Raw genomic sequence first — 12,204 nt, 5'->3', positions numbered from 1 at the left:
GTAATAATAATTTGACATCCTGAAATAGATGGGATTTCGGAATCCCCTTTTTCTCCTAGCTCTGTGCTGCCACCTTTTACCTGGAGGCAGTCCTTAGGACCGGTTTGTGGGGAGGATCCCTCCTTCACTATTTCTTTCTCAGAATGACAATTCTGGGGTTCAGGAATGGGTTGCTCTGAATCAGTCCCCACACCCACCCAATCTTCATTCGGATCTCTTGGGACCCATTTTTTTTGGGAGGTATTCCCCCATCGCTGAAGGAGAAGATTTTTTCCCAGAATCCTCTTAAGGATTCTTCCATTCTTCCCCTTCAAACTGGATGACACTAACTTCCTCCACAAAATGGACCTTTTTCAGGTCTTTATTTCTCCTACCCACCCTCTGTTGCCTGGGTTGCAGATTTTTGGGGGCCAGAGATTTTAGTCCCGGTTCTGGGTTGTCCAGGGGCTTTTCACAAGTGAGAAAGGAAGCTTCCTCTGTTATGCAATACTAGAACCTTAGGCTAGTTACAATAACTCCCGATTGAATAGGTTTGGAGGTCTTACCTGAGCAGACTGATATGTTCAACGGGAAAGCAAATGCTGAGCTCAAGAATCTCCCCGACCAATGCGTCAACCTCTCAACCGGTAGGGAAACTCAGCGTGAGAGGTACGCACCAGTCAGGGAAACCCTCTGGGGAAGAAAACCCTGGTCGAGCGCAGGATCCGAAGATTGGAGTGTGGTTTGAGTGTGGTTCGCAGGCTGATGACTCCTATTCGATCATGGCGTTGAGTATCGGAAGACTGCTTCTGGAGAGGGGAGAGATGAGAAGCGAAGAGATGAATAGTAGCAGTACAGGAAGGGAAATGGGTAAAAACAGGCAGGAGACTGATTTCCCTGACCTCTTAACCAGCCGGATTAGAAATACCAGGAGAGAAGCCGAGAATACGGGACACAGAGAGTGGTAACTGGAACACTAGTCTGTAAGAAGAAAGTAAAGGTAAGTAGAATCAGATCCTAAAATACTCGAAGAAGGAAGGGACTTGGACGAGAGTTTTTGTTAATACCCAGAATGCAGTAACTCGAGAACTCTGAGGCAGCGTATCAGAATGAGACGCTAGATGAATCCGGGGAATATGTATCTGCCAAGAATGCTGGATAGAGGATCTGGAAGGTCAAGAGAAGAGGGGTTAGTAACGGTAGAGGTAGAGGCTTTACGAAGGATTGAGATTGCCTAGTTGCGAACTCACGGAGCATCCGCTAGCACAGTAGCGACGCGAAGAGCTGGAAGTCTCCATGGCCTATGAAGAGTCACGTGAGCGGTACGCCGTACCTCTGGCGAACGTGAGAGGACTGGAACGGCAATAGCGGAACCGTTCGTACTGCGATCCACCATCTTGGTGGTACCATTCCGAACGGAACCGCAGAGCCGGCTTCTAGACCAAAGGGACCAGCGCTTCGTGAGTGTAACAGTATGCCCCCTTCTCCTGGGGGGCGACCCTGGTTTCCCTGGATGCAACCTAAAGAATCGTCGGACCAGACGTGGAGCATGAACTCCAGAGGCCGGCTCCCACGTTCTTTCTGCAGGGGAGTACCCCTTCCAGTCCACCAAGAACTGTAGCCTCCCCCTCCGATAACGGGAATCACAGATACTGGCGACTTCATATTCTGGACCAGTATCGGTAGAGATAGGAGGAGGAGGGGTACAATCCGACCGGTGAAATCGATCCGGTACTGTCAACCGAATCTGGGAGAGGTGAAAAACAGGATGAATCCGGGACCATGACGAGGGCAAATCGAGCTTGACTGCCGCAGAACCCACCATCGATAAGATCCTGAATGGACCGAAGAACCTAGGGGATAACTTGGAAGGGACCAGATGCCGGGGAAGAAAGCGAGAAGCCAACCAAACAGTATCTCCCGGGCTCAAAGGTGGGACGTCTTGGCGATGTTTATCAGCAGTCCGCTTGGCCCTATCTTGAGCCATTCGTAATGAGACTCTAGCCGATTTATGTCCTTCTTGTATTTCGGAAATAAGGCCATCCACTCCTGGACAACTAGAAGGGGATAAAGGGACAGAAGGAACAAAGGAAGGATGGAATCCATAAGTACAATGGAAAGGGCTAGTATGAAGGGCCGAATGAAGGGCATTGTTATATGCAAATTCGGCTAAAGGCAACAAGTCCAACCAATTGTCTTGGGCGGCTGATGTGAAACACCGTAGATAGGCCTCCAAGGTTTGGTTAAGGCGTTCCGTCTGTCCGTTCGTCTGTGGGTGATATCCCGAGCTGAGAGCCCGCTTGATTTCTAAGACTTGGCAAACCTTTTCCCAAAACTTGGAGGTGTATTGAGGGCCCCTATCGGAGACCACTGTGTCCGGTAGGCCATGTCTGGAGAAAATTTCAGAAAGGAAAATCTTAGACATTTCCCCAGCCCCAGGCAGCTTGTTCATGGGAGTAAAATGTGCCAATTTCGTAAGATAATCAATGGTGACCATTATGGCGGTCTTGTTGCGTGAGGGAGGAAGATCTACTATAAAGTCGGTAGAGATCACTTGCCAAGGTTTCTCTGGAATCGGCATCCGGGTGAGCAGCCCCAAAGGTGGAGTTCTGGGATTCTTGGATTGGGAACAAACGATGCAGGCTGCTACATAGTCCTGTACATCCTTGCGGACTTCCGGCCACCAAAAATATCTTAGCACTAGGTTCAAAGTGCCTTGAACGCCTCGATGCCCAGCGGCCCGAGAGTCGTGACACATTCGTAATACTTCATGCTGCAACTCTGAAGTAGGGATGAAGACTTGCGATTTGTGAAAGAAAAAGGAATCGTCCTGGGAAAGATGGTAAGTACTGGCTGTCTTCTTGCAGGCGTCAAGGTTAGAAACCGATGCAGTCCTCAATTCGCTTAAGAAGTCGGTGATGACAGCGATGAATCTTGCTTTGGGGAACAATTGTTCAGAGCTGAATTGGGAGACAGGAACGTCCTTACGAGAGAGAGCATCCGCCCTCTGGTTTTGTTTTCCTGGAAGAATAGTGAATTCGATCCGGAATGGAAGGAAGAAATACGCCCAACGTGCTTGTCGGCTGTTGGTTGTATGTGCATTCTGTAGGACCCTGAGATTTTGATGATCTGTTCGTACCACTACAGGAAAGGGTGAACCTAGTAACAAGTGTCTCCACTCTTCAAACGCCCTTTTTATAGCCAACAATTCTTTTTCGAGCACAGAGTAGTTCTGTTCCGAAGCATTGAAGGTTTTAGAAAGATATGCAACTGGTCTTTCATCTCTTTGGTCGGTTTGTTGGAGTAAGACCGCGCCCAGAGCATGATGAGATGCATCAGTTTCCACAAAAAACTGTTTATTCTGGTCGGGGGTAATCAAACAGGATGCAGAAGTGAACAAGGATTTAAGTGTTTGAAATGCAGAATCGGTGGATTTATCCCAAACAAACGGAATTCCCTTCTTTAACAGTCGAGTCAGGGGCAGAATAATATCCGAAAAGTTAGGGATGAATTTCCTATAGAAATTAGCAAAACCTAAAAACCGTTGGATCTCCTTAACGTTAGAAGGTATGGGCCAATCAACCACAGCGGAGATCTTTTTTGGATCCATGGAAATGCCTTGGGCTGACATCACAAACCCGAGATAGGTTACCTGTCTTTGGTGAAATTCACATTTAGATGCTTTACAGTACAGCTGATTTGACTGCAGTCGTTTGAGTACAGTTTCTACATGTATCAGGTGTTCTTCTTGAGAGTAGGAGTATACTAAGATGTCGTCTAAGTAGATGATTACAAAATGGAATAGAATATCTGCGAACAGATGGTCCATGAAACGCTGGAACACAGCAGGTGCGTTCACCAATCCAAAAGGCATGACGTGATACTCAAAATGCCCAAATGGGGTTCGAAATGCTGTCTTCCATTCGTCTCCAGGGGCAATCCGGATGAGATGGTATGCTCCGCGAAGGTCCAGTTTAGTATAAAAGGAAGCTCCTCGGACTGCCTCCAAGATGTCAGGGATTAAAGGCATAGGATATTTATCTGCCACTGTGATTTTGTTAAGACCCCTGTAGTCAATACAAGGTCGAAGTTCATTAGTCTCCTTCTTTGGAATGAAGAAGAGAGAGGCTCCGGCCGGGGAAACCGACTCAGTAATGAGCCCGTTCCTTAAATTGGTTTGGAGATATTCTTTGAGGACTACCTTTTCTTGTTGGGAAAGGACATACATCCTCCCAAACGGGATAGGTTTGTCCGGAAGAAGTTCAATGTGACAGTCATCTCTTCTATGAGGCGGTAGAGTAGGGAACTGGGGATTGGAAAAGACAGACTGATACTTAGAATAGCATTCCGGAACAATCTCCAAGTTGTTTATTGAGGATACTGGTGAAGGGATCGAGTTTTCAGTCGGGATGTAGATGCCAACTGATTCCTTGGCTAAACAATGGCTGACACAGTATTCCGAGCCGAGGAAAAGAGTACCTGCTGTCCAATTTATAAAGGGGTTATGTCTCCTTAACCAGGGGAGACCCAATATAATGGGGAAATGGGCTGCCTTGATTAAATCGAAAGATAAGGTCTCTTTATGAGAGGCAATTTGACAGACAACAGGTTCTGTCTGTTCTCGGATAGGACCAGAACTTAGTGGATGTCCGTCCACTCCTTGAATAGGAGTGACCATCGCTTTGGGTATACAGTTAATTCCATGTTTATTGGCCCATTGGTCATCAATGAAATTCCCTGCAGCACCGCAATCTATCAGAGCAGGTATGTTCTGTACCATCTGAGTGTGAAAAACAAGAGTAACAGAAATAATAACCATGTTTTGAGTGGTTGCTACTGAGTCCAGATTTACAGGGATTCTCTTCGGGGAATCAGAATCTTGCGCCCCTACCGTTGTTCCCCCTGCGGTAGGGCTTTGAAGTTTCCCGACCCCTTGGCTGGAGTGCGTCGGGGGGGAACTAAAGGACAATCTCGTAACTTATGAGACGAAGCTCCGCAATACATGCATAGTCCCATACTCTTCCTTCTCTCTTTCTCACCTATCGATAGGGGCCCTCTCACTGTTCCTATTTGCATAGGCTCGTCTGAAGTGATAGCTTTATTTGTTACGGGGGGATAATCGAGTTGAGATCGTATGCCTCTAGTTTTCTTCTTTTCAAAAGAACGTTCATGTAAGCGGTAATCGATTTGCATGATGAGTGTGATCATATCCGCTAGATTTGCCGGACGCGGAACCTTAGCTACCTCATCCTTTAATTCGTCTGAAAGTCCTCGTCGGAATAAGGTGAGCAACCCATCGTCTGGCCATCCTGACTCAGAGGAAAGCTGTTTGAAGAGAGTGATATAGGTAAGTAGGTCTTTGTTACCTTGTCTAAGATCTAACAGTCTTTCTTGCGTGGATACCGAGATCTCTTGTCTACTAAACATTGCTTTCAAACTGTTGGTGAAAGCAGAATAAGAGTCCAAGATCACATTATTAGAGGTCACTAAAGGTGTAGCCCAGGCCAAAGCAGGTCCGGCCAAATGAGAAATCACAAAGCCAATCTTATCTTTGTCTGTTGGAAAGAAGCGGGACTTGAAGGTAAATTGCACAGTGCAGCTATCAAGAAACTCCTTGAGTTTGTGTGGGTCTCCGTCAAACTTGCCTGTATTCAAACATACTGGAGGAGAGTCTGAGAAGGCACGAGTAACCTGTTGTCGTAATTGGGCATTATCCTGTTTAAGAGCTTGTATCTCTAGGGACATTGATTGCATGGCGGCAATTAGTTGTTGCATTTGCTGTTCCATTGAATCACAGTCTGCCGTAGCCTTATTTTATATTTTTATTTTAGGCGTCGCTAACTGTTATGCAATACTAGAACCTTAGGCTAGTTACAATAACTCCCGATTGAATAGGTTTGGAGGTCTTACCTGAGCAGACTGATATGTTCAACGGGAAAGCAAATGCTGAGCTCAAGAATCTCCCCGACCAATGCGTCAACCTCTCAACCGGTAGGGAAACTCAGCGTGAGAGGTACGCACCAGTCAGGGAAACCCTCTGGGGAAGAAAACCCTGGTCGAGCGCAGGATCCGAAGATTGGAGTGTGGTTTGAGTGTGGTTCGCAGGCTGATGACTCCTATTCGATCATGGCGTTGAGTATCGGAAGACTGCTTCTGGAGAGGGGAGAGATGAGAAGCGAAGAGATGAATAGTAGCAGTACAGGAAGGGAAATGGGTAAAAACAGGCAGGAGACTGATTTCCCTGACCTCTTAACCAGCCTGATTAGAAATACCAGGAGAGAAGCCGAGAATACGGGACACAGAGAGTGGTAACTGGAACACTAGTCTGTAAGAAGAAAGTAAAGGTAAGTAGAATCAGATCCTAAAATACTCGAAGAAGGAAGGGACTTGGACGAGAGTTTTTGTTAATACCCAGAATGCAGTAACTCGAGAACTCTGAGGCAGCGTATCAGAATGAGACGCTAGATGAATCCGGGGAATATGTATCTGCCAAGAATGCTGGATAGAGGATCTGGAAGGTCAAGAGAAGAGGGGTTAGTAACGGTAGAGGTAGAGGCTTTACGAAGGATTGAGATTGCCTAGTTGCGAACTCACGGAGCATCCGCTAGCACAGTAGCGACGCGAAGAGCTGGAAGTCTCCATGGCCTATGAAGAGTCACGTGAGCGGTACGCCGTACCTCTGGCGAACGTGAGAGGACTGGAACGGCAATAGCGGAACCGTTCGTACTGCGATCCACCATCTTGGTGGTACCATTCCGAACGGAACCGCAGAGCCGGCTTCTAGACCAAAGGGACCAGCGCTTCGTGAGTGTAACATCCTCTAGGGTTTTACACCCCTCTTCCCCCGTGCCTCCTTCTCAGGAGCCAGTGGATTATCGGGGTTCTCTCCCCATCCTTGTTCTGGGGTGCCAGACGCTCGGTTTGCGGGGTTCTAAGCCGCCATGTTTATCTGAGGGTTCTGCTGAGCCCTCAACATGTAACCCAGATCCTGTGTGAGGTTCTAGACCTTGCGCTCCAGTTGGGACACACGTTCTCGCTGGTACGGGGGTCTTTGCTCGTACCTAGGGGGTTCACGGGAAGGGTAACTATCCCTTCTCCCGGAGTACCCTAGTCTGGGTACTGGGGATTTGGTAACCCTCCACCCTTGGCCTCCCCTCTCCTGGATTAGGTTGTCTGGGCTCTTGAAACCGGAGAAAGAAAGGTTGGGGTTTTGAGGATACCGGGGAAAGAAACTTAACCCAAGATTCGGGGGATTACTGCCCTCGTATGGGAAGTTAGAAGGGGAGTTTCCTGGGGGAGTACTTACCTGGAGGGATCCCCCTTGGGCTGTGGGAGACCATACACACACCAAGATAAGTCGGTTGCCCTTGTATCTGGGACTTACAATCAGGAGAGTTATGGGTCCCATTGGTGGGATTACATCCCTGACTACCCCCTGTTTTTGATTGGCCCGGAAGCCTTCTTCACCTCTGATTTTGCTGGTTTTGGGTAGGTACATTTTTAGCCCCCCCTCCCATTTCTAGGTCTAAATTGGGGGCAACCTTCACCTCTGCCACCTTAGCAGCAGCAGGGGTGTTGACTAGTTTGGTTTTTTTATCTGGTTTTTATTTTCTGCAGGGTTTTGGACCTCATAGATGCGGGTAGCCTGCTCTATTACCCAGTCCAGAGATATTTTATAATGGAAATCCCTCACCAGCTGAGTCATGATATATTTTGGGAGGGATTGAAAGTAGGTAGTTATAAACTCTCTGCTATCCGTGCGCACCCTCCTAGTAGTTTATACAAATGCGCGTTTTAGCTCCTGCACAATTTCTCATAGGGCCTGATCTTCTCCGCATTGCAGATTATAGGCTGCTTTGCGAGCCTCTTAAGGGTTTCTGTGGGCGGAAAAGTGTTTCAAGATGCCCGCCCTCTAGGTGGACCATCTTGAATGGTTTTGGTCTTCCAGTCCAGCAAAGAAGCTGGAGTACTCCAGAGAGGATGTCCATTTAGCATACTCTATGCAGTTCTGGCTGTCTTTAAGGTGAAAAGTGTCCATCATGTGTTCATAGAGTTCCAAATGTGCCCAGACAAAATGTTTTGTGTTTTTGTGGTACAGAGTTATGAAATTCCTAATGGCCATGATCTGCCTAATGGGGCCTTTTGCCATAACTCTCTTTAGTTTATTTGCCTTCTTTGGCCGTGTCACCTTAGTCCACCCGCCCTCAGACTCAGAGGCTTGAGGACCCCACATGATCTTCTAGGCGCTCCCTGATTCTGTGAGATGGAGAGGGGCTCGCAGAATGGTGAGGCCTAGTTTCATCGCCCCTGTGGCGTACAGGAGAGTAGTCTTCTGACTCCTCCCTGCTTCCACGATTGGCAGAGGACACCCCCCCCCCCACTGCCCTGATCGGGCCTCATGTAATTCTGTTTTCCTGCAAATTTAACCAACTGGTCCCTATGGAGGTAGTGTTTCTGCAGATCGAATTCCCTGACTTTCTCTTCATAGGAGACTTCCTTGTCAGAGACATCAGCCTTAATATTTGTGTATCTATACAGGGACGCCCATCCATCAATTCCTGGGAGACGCTGACCTGTCAGATCCATCACACTAAACCTATTTTATTCTGCTGGCGTCATGGTTTCTGGATCATGAAACCAGTAGACATGAAGTCAGCAGTGTTCAAAGTATTAAATGGGTTTGAGTCCCTTAATACAGAGGTCATCATACTATGATCAGGGGTTGCCCTGTCCCTTTCTACCCATTTGGGGTCCCTCCAGTTTGGATTAAATCTAGCACCCTCTTTCTCCAACCTCGCTAGTTCCTCCTTCTCAGCCCCTACCTCTTGATAATAGGCAAAGATCTGAGCCTTTTGCTCAGCTATCAGGGGTTTACTGGCCTCTGTGATCCGCTCTTGAGCTGCCACCTGCTGGTGGAGCCCCTCTTTCTCCTCACAGAGGGCCTCATTTGCCTGTATGGTTTGGGGACAATGAGGCAATTTCTGTTGCAGGAGGTAAACCTCCTTTTTCTGCACATTTAAAGCCTCTATGGCCTGCCCTAACTCAAGTTCCATTTGTCTCCTATGTCCCATTAATTTATCACATTCTTCTTTATGCCAGTCAGTACCTGAAGGTCTGACTCTCTTCTCTCCAGATTGGTTTTTAAACTGCACATTTCCTGGTATAGGGCATCTTTCTCCTTATACAGAGCGCCCCTTTGTTCAGCCAGGTCATCCCTTTGTTGTGTTATGGCGCCTAATTTCTGGCGTTCTTCATCAAATTCTGATTGAGAGTGAAGGTCTCTCATTATTAATTTATTATTTTCCTCTTCCAATTTTTTTATCTGATCCTGTAAAGTGCCCATTTGCTCTGCGCTGGCGTTATTGTTTCCCACTTGTTGTTTTCATTTCTGTTGCATCTCTTCCAATCCTTTTTTGACACTCAAATCTTAAGGTATTGGGCCTCTTGATCTGTATTATTTTGCTGCTGTAGAGCTAAGTCCTCTTTTAACTGTTTGGTATAGATCTCAACTCGGACCTCAGAATCTTGGCTCTTTTCCATTTTTCTTCCACTAGTTTTAGCTCAGTCTGAATTTGAGTTAAGAATTCAGATTGGTTTTGCGCAAGAGTTCTATTTTCTTCATGTTTTGCCTGCATCACTCCCATTTTGGACCATTTTAATCTGCTCTTCTGTTTGGAGTCATGAAGAACTCACTTAAGCAGTGGTCGAAGTGTATGAAAATAAGTAGTGGAACTATGTTCCCTGGTGGCCTGCAGCTGCTCCCCACAAACCCCATTGCTGCAACCCCTGGCACACACAATACACCCCCCAAACACGTGCACCTACTGTTTAAGGGAACGTTCAGTGCAGTGCACTGAATGTGAAGGTTTCAACTTCTTTCTACACTTTTATTTGAAAACAAAACCATTCCGGAATGGTTTCTTTTTAAAATTAAAGTATAGGAGCTATAAAAGGTCATTTAAAAAAAGTATAGGAGCACCGCTCCCAACCGCTTCCGCTCACTTCGACCACTGCACTTAAGGCTTGATGTAACAGGCTACTGTCCAGCCACACATCTATGTTCATGGCAGTGACCTGTTGCATCATCTCTCCTAGCCAGACTTCCTCATCTTGTTGCTGCCATTCTCCCCTGACAAATAATTTGTGCAGAAGGTTCTCCGTAGCCATTTAATTTCTACTGTGGTCATTTTGGAAATTGTTCTTTCTTTATTAATTTATTTATGTAATGTAATCTGTATTCTGTTGCTTTTTGTCTAGTTTGAAGTTGATTTATCTTTAATTTTATACACAGGCCTGATACTTAGGATTTTTGTTTTGGGGAGGCACTTCTACAGCGTAACACAGTGTTCCAACCACACAAAGTATCACTACCTTGAAGGTTAGCCTGCTGTGTTAAGCTGTCAGGGGTGAATAAACAATCTCAATTCCCTGCACGAGCCCCCAATTTGTGAAGGATTCCAATCGGGCATCACACACCGGACCAGGACCTTCGCCCTTAACCTTAGATGTAGCGCACAATTATGATGCTTTTTCTTTATTTTCTACGAATTCGAATTGAGCTGATACCCAACCCGTCTCACACCCACTTTTACAAATAACCCAGGTCACAATGGACCATGAACCAGGCCTGTGGGTGATAACACAATATTTATTTATTTTGAATTCAAAGAAAATCACACAATTTTTATATTGGGCAGCAATCACCAATGGGGTGATAATTACAATGAAAACCACTGAAATACACTTGGGTAACCTTCTACAAGAATATATCCAAAGCACAAATAAATCGCAGCACTTTTTATATTTTGATAGATAGCACCTGAGTAAAGGTTTCCCCCTGCAATGTTCCCTCCAACCCCAATTAACCGAATTCTGAGTGGATAGAAATAAGCAGCAGGGAGTCAGGGATATGAGGCAGCAAACCCTTTGCAATGGCCTAAAATGACCCTCAGATTTTGACAAATAATTCATTAAATGTGTCGTTAAATAATGAGGTACATATGTTTTATCACAATATCAGGTATGTAACATCACTAGCAACTATAAAGCAATGTATCACAAAAGGCATACAGTTCAAAAGCAACTTGAAAGTGAGAACACAGTGCAGTCAAATAACAGGTGGAAAAGTTGCATTTCCACTTTTTTGCAGTTTTAAATGTCAAAACGTTTTTTTTTAAAACGGGTGAAATAAACAGAATTGGAATGCGGGTTTTAGGCTGGGGAATAGATGCACATCACAGGGACAATAGAGAAGTGGAAGAGTGACTATAGCTGAATAATTGGATGAGATTTGCAAGGTGAAAGAAATTCGGTTTTGGTGAAATGAAGCAGTTAAAAAAAGAGAAAATCGGTATGGAAAGAAGAAGGACAAGTTTTACTTAAACTAGATTATCAAGAAGATAGCGCTGCCCATGAAACAGGTTAAGTTGTTGCATTAACCCCCTTCACGTCGCGTGTCTCTTTATGTGGAAATTAATTAACTTATTCAAAATATGACTAAGGATCTATGCAAGACAGAAATGAATGTAAGAATTGCGCTAACACTAGAAAATCAAGGACAGGATGCACAGAAACTTCTAACAGTCTTAAACAAGTTACAAGAGTATGAATAGGATTACTTAGAAAATAGGGCAAAGGGCCAAGATGGGGTAGACTATGTGTGTCTATGGGATGGGGAAATATTCACAATTTGCACTTGAGTTTGGGATTTGGGACAGCCAACCAGGTTCTGGACTCAAAGGGCTCTGGTCACAGCACGGCAGGCGCCCCTTACAGCAAACAGCTGGGCAAGTCTGATCACTGGATGGCAAGGGTACAGCGGGCATGCAGGTAGTGGGCAAAAAGCTGGTCTGGTCACAGGATACTTCCCAAAGGGTACCACAGCTTTTCCCCCTTGTTATTGGGATTTTTAGTGGGGTTTCTTGATCAATGGCCTTGCTGGGACAGGGTCAGCTATGCTTTGGCCTGAAAGTAGAGTCTGGCATCTTGCTAAGGTGGATCTGGAATGTCTGGATACTCAGGCACTGAAATTTCAGGAGAGAGTTTCCTGTCCCTGTGAGCTCCCATCCCTTATATAAAGCGGGTTACATCATTGGGTTTATTGTTGGGCAGAACTAAGCTAGACCTACCCCCAAGAACCGGATAGGTCAGCCTAAATTGGTCACCTCCTCCAGGAGGCAACTCAGTTTAGGGGGTTGTGTTTGATGAGGTGCAAAGCCATCCCAC

Source organism: Ambystoma mexicanum, chromosome 12 (assembly GCF_040938575.1).
Source record: "Ambystoma mexicanum isolate Mex_15411 chromosome 12, UKY_AmexF1_1, whole genome shotgun sequence".
NCBI classification, from domain to species: Eukaryota; Metazoa; Chordata; class Amphibia; order Caudata; family Ambystomatidae; genus Ambystoma; species Ambystoma mexicanum.
This window is presented reverse-complemented; position numbering follows the sequence as displayed.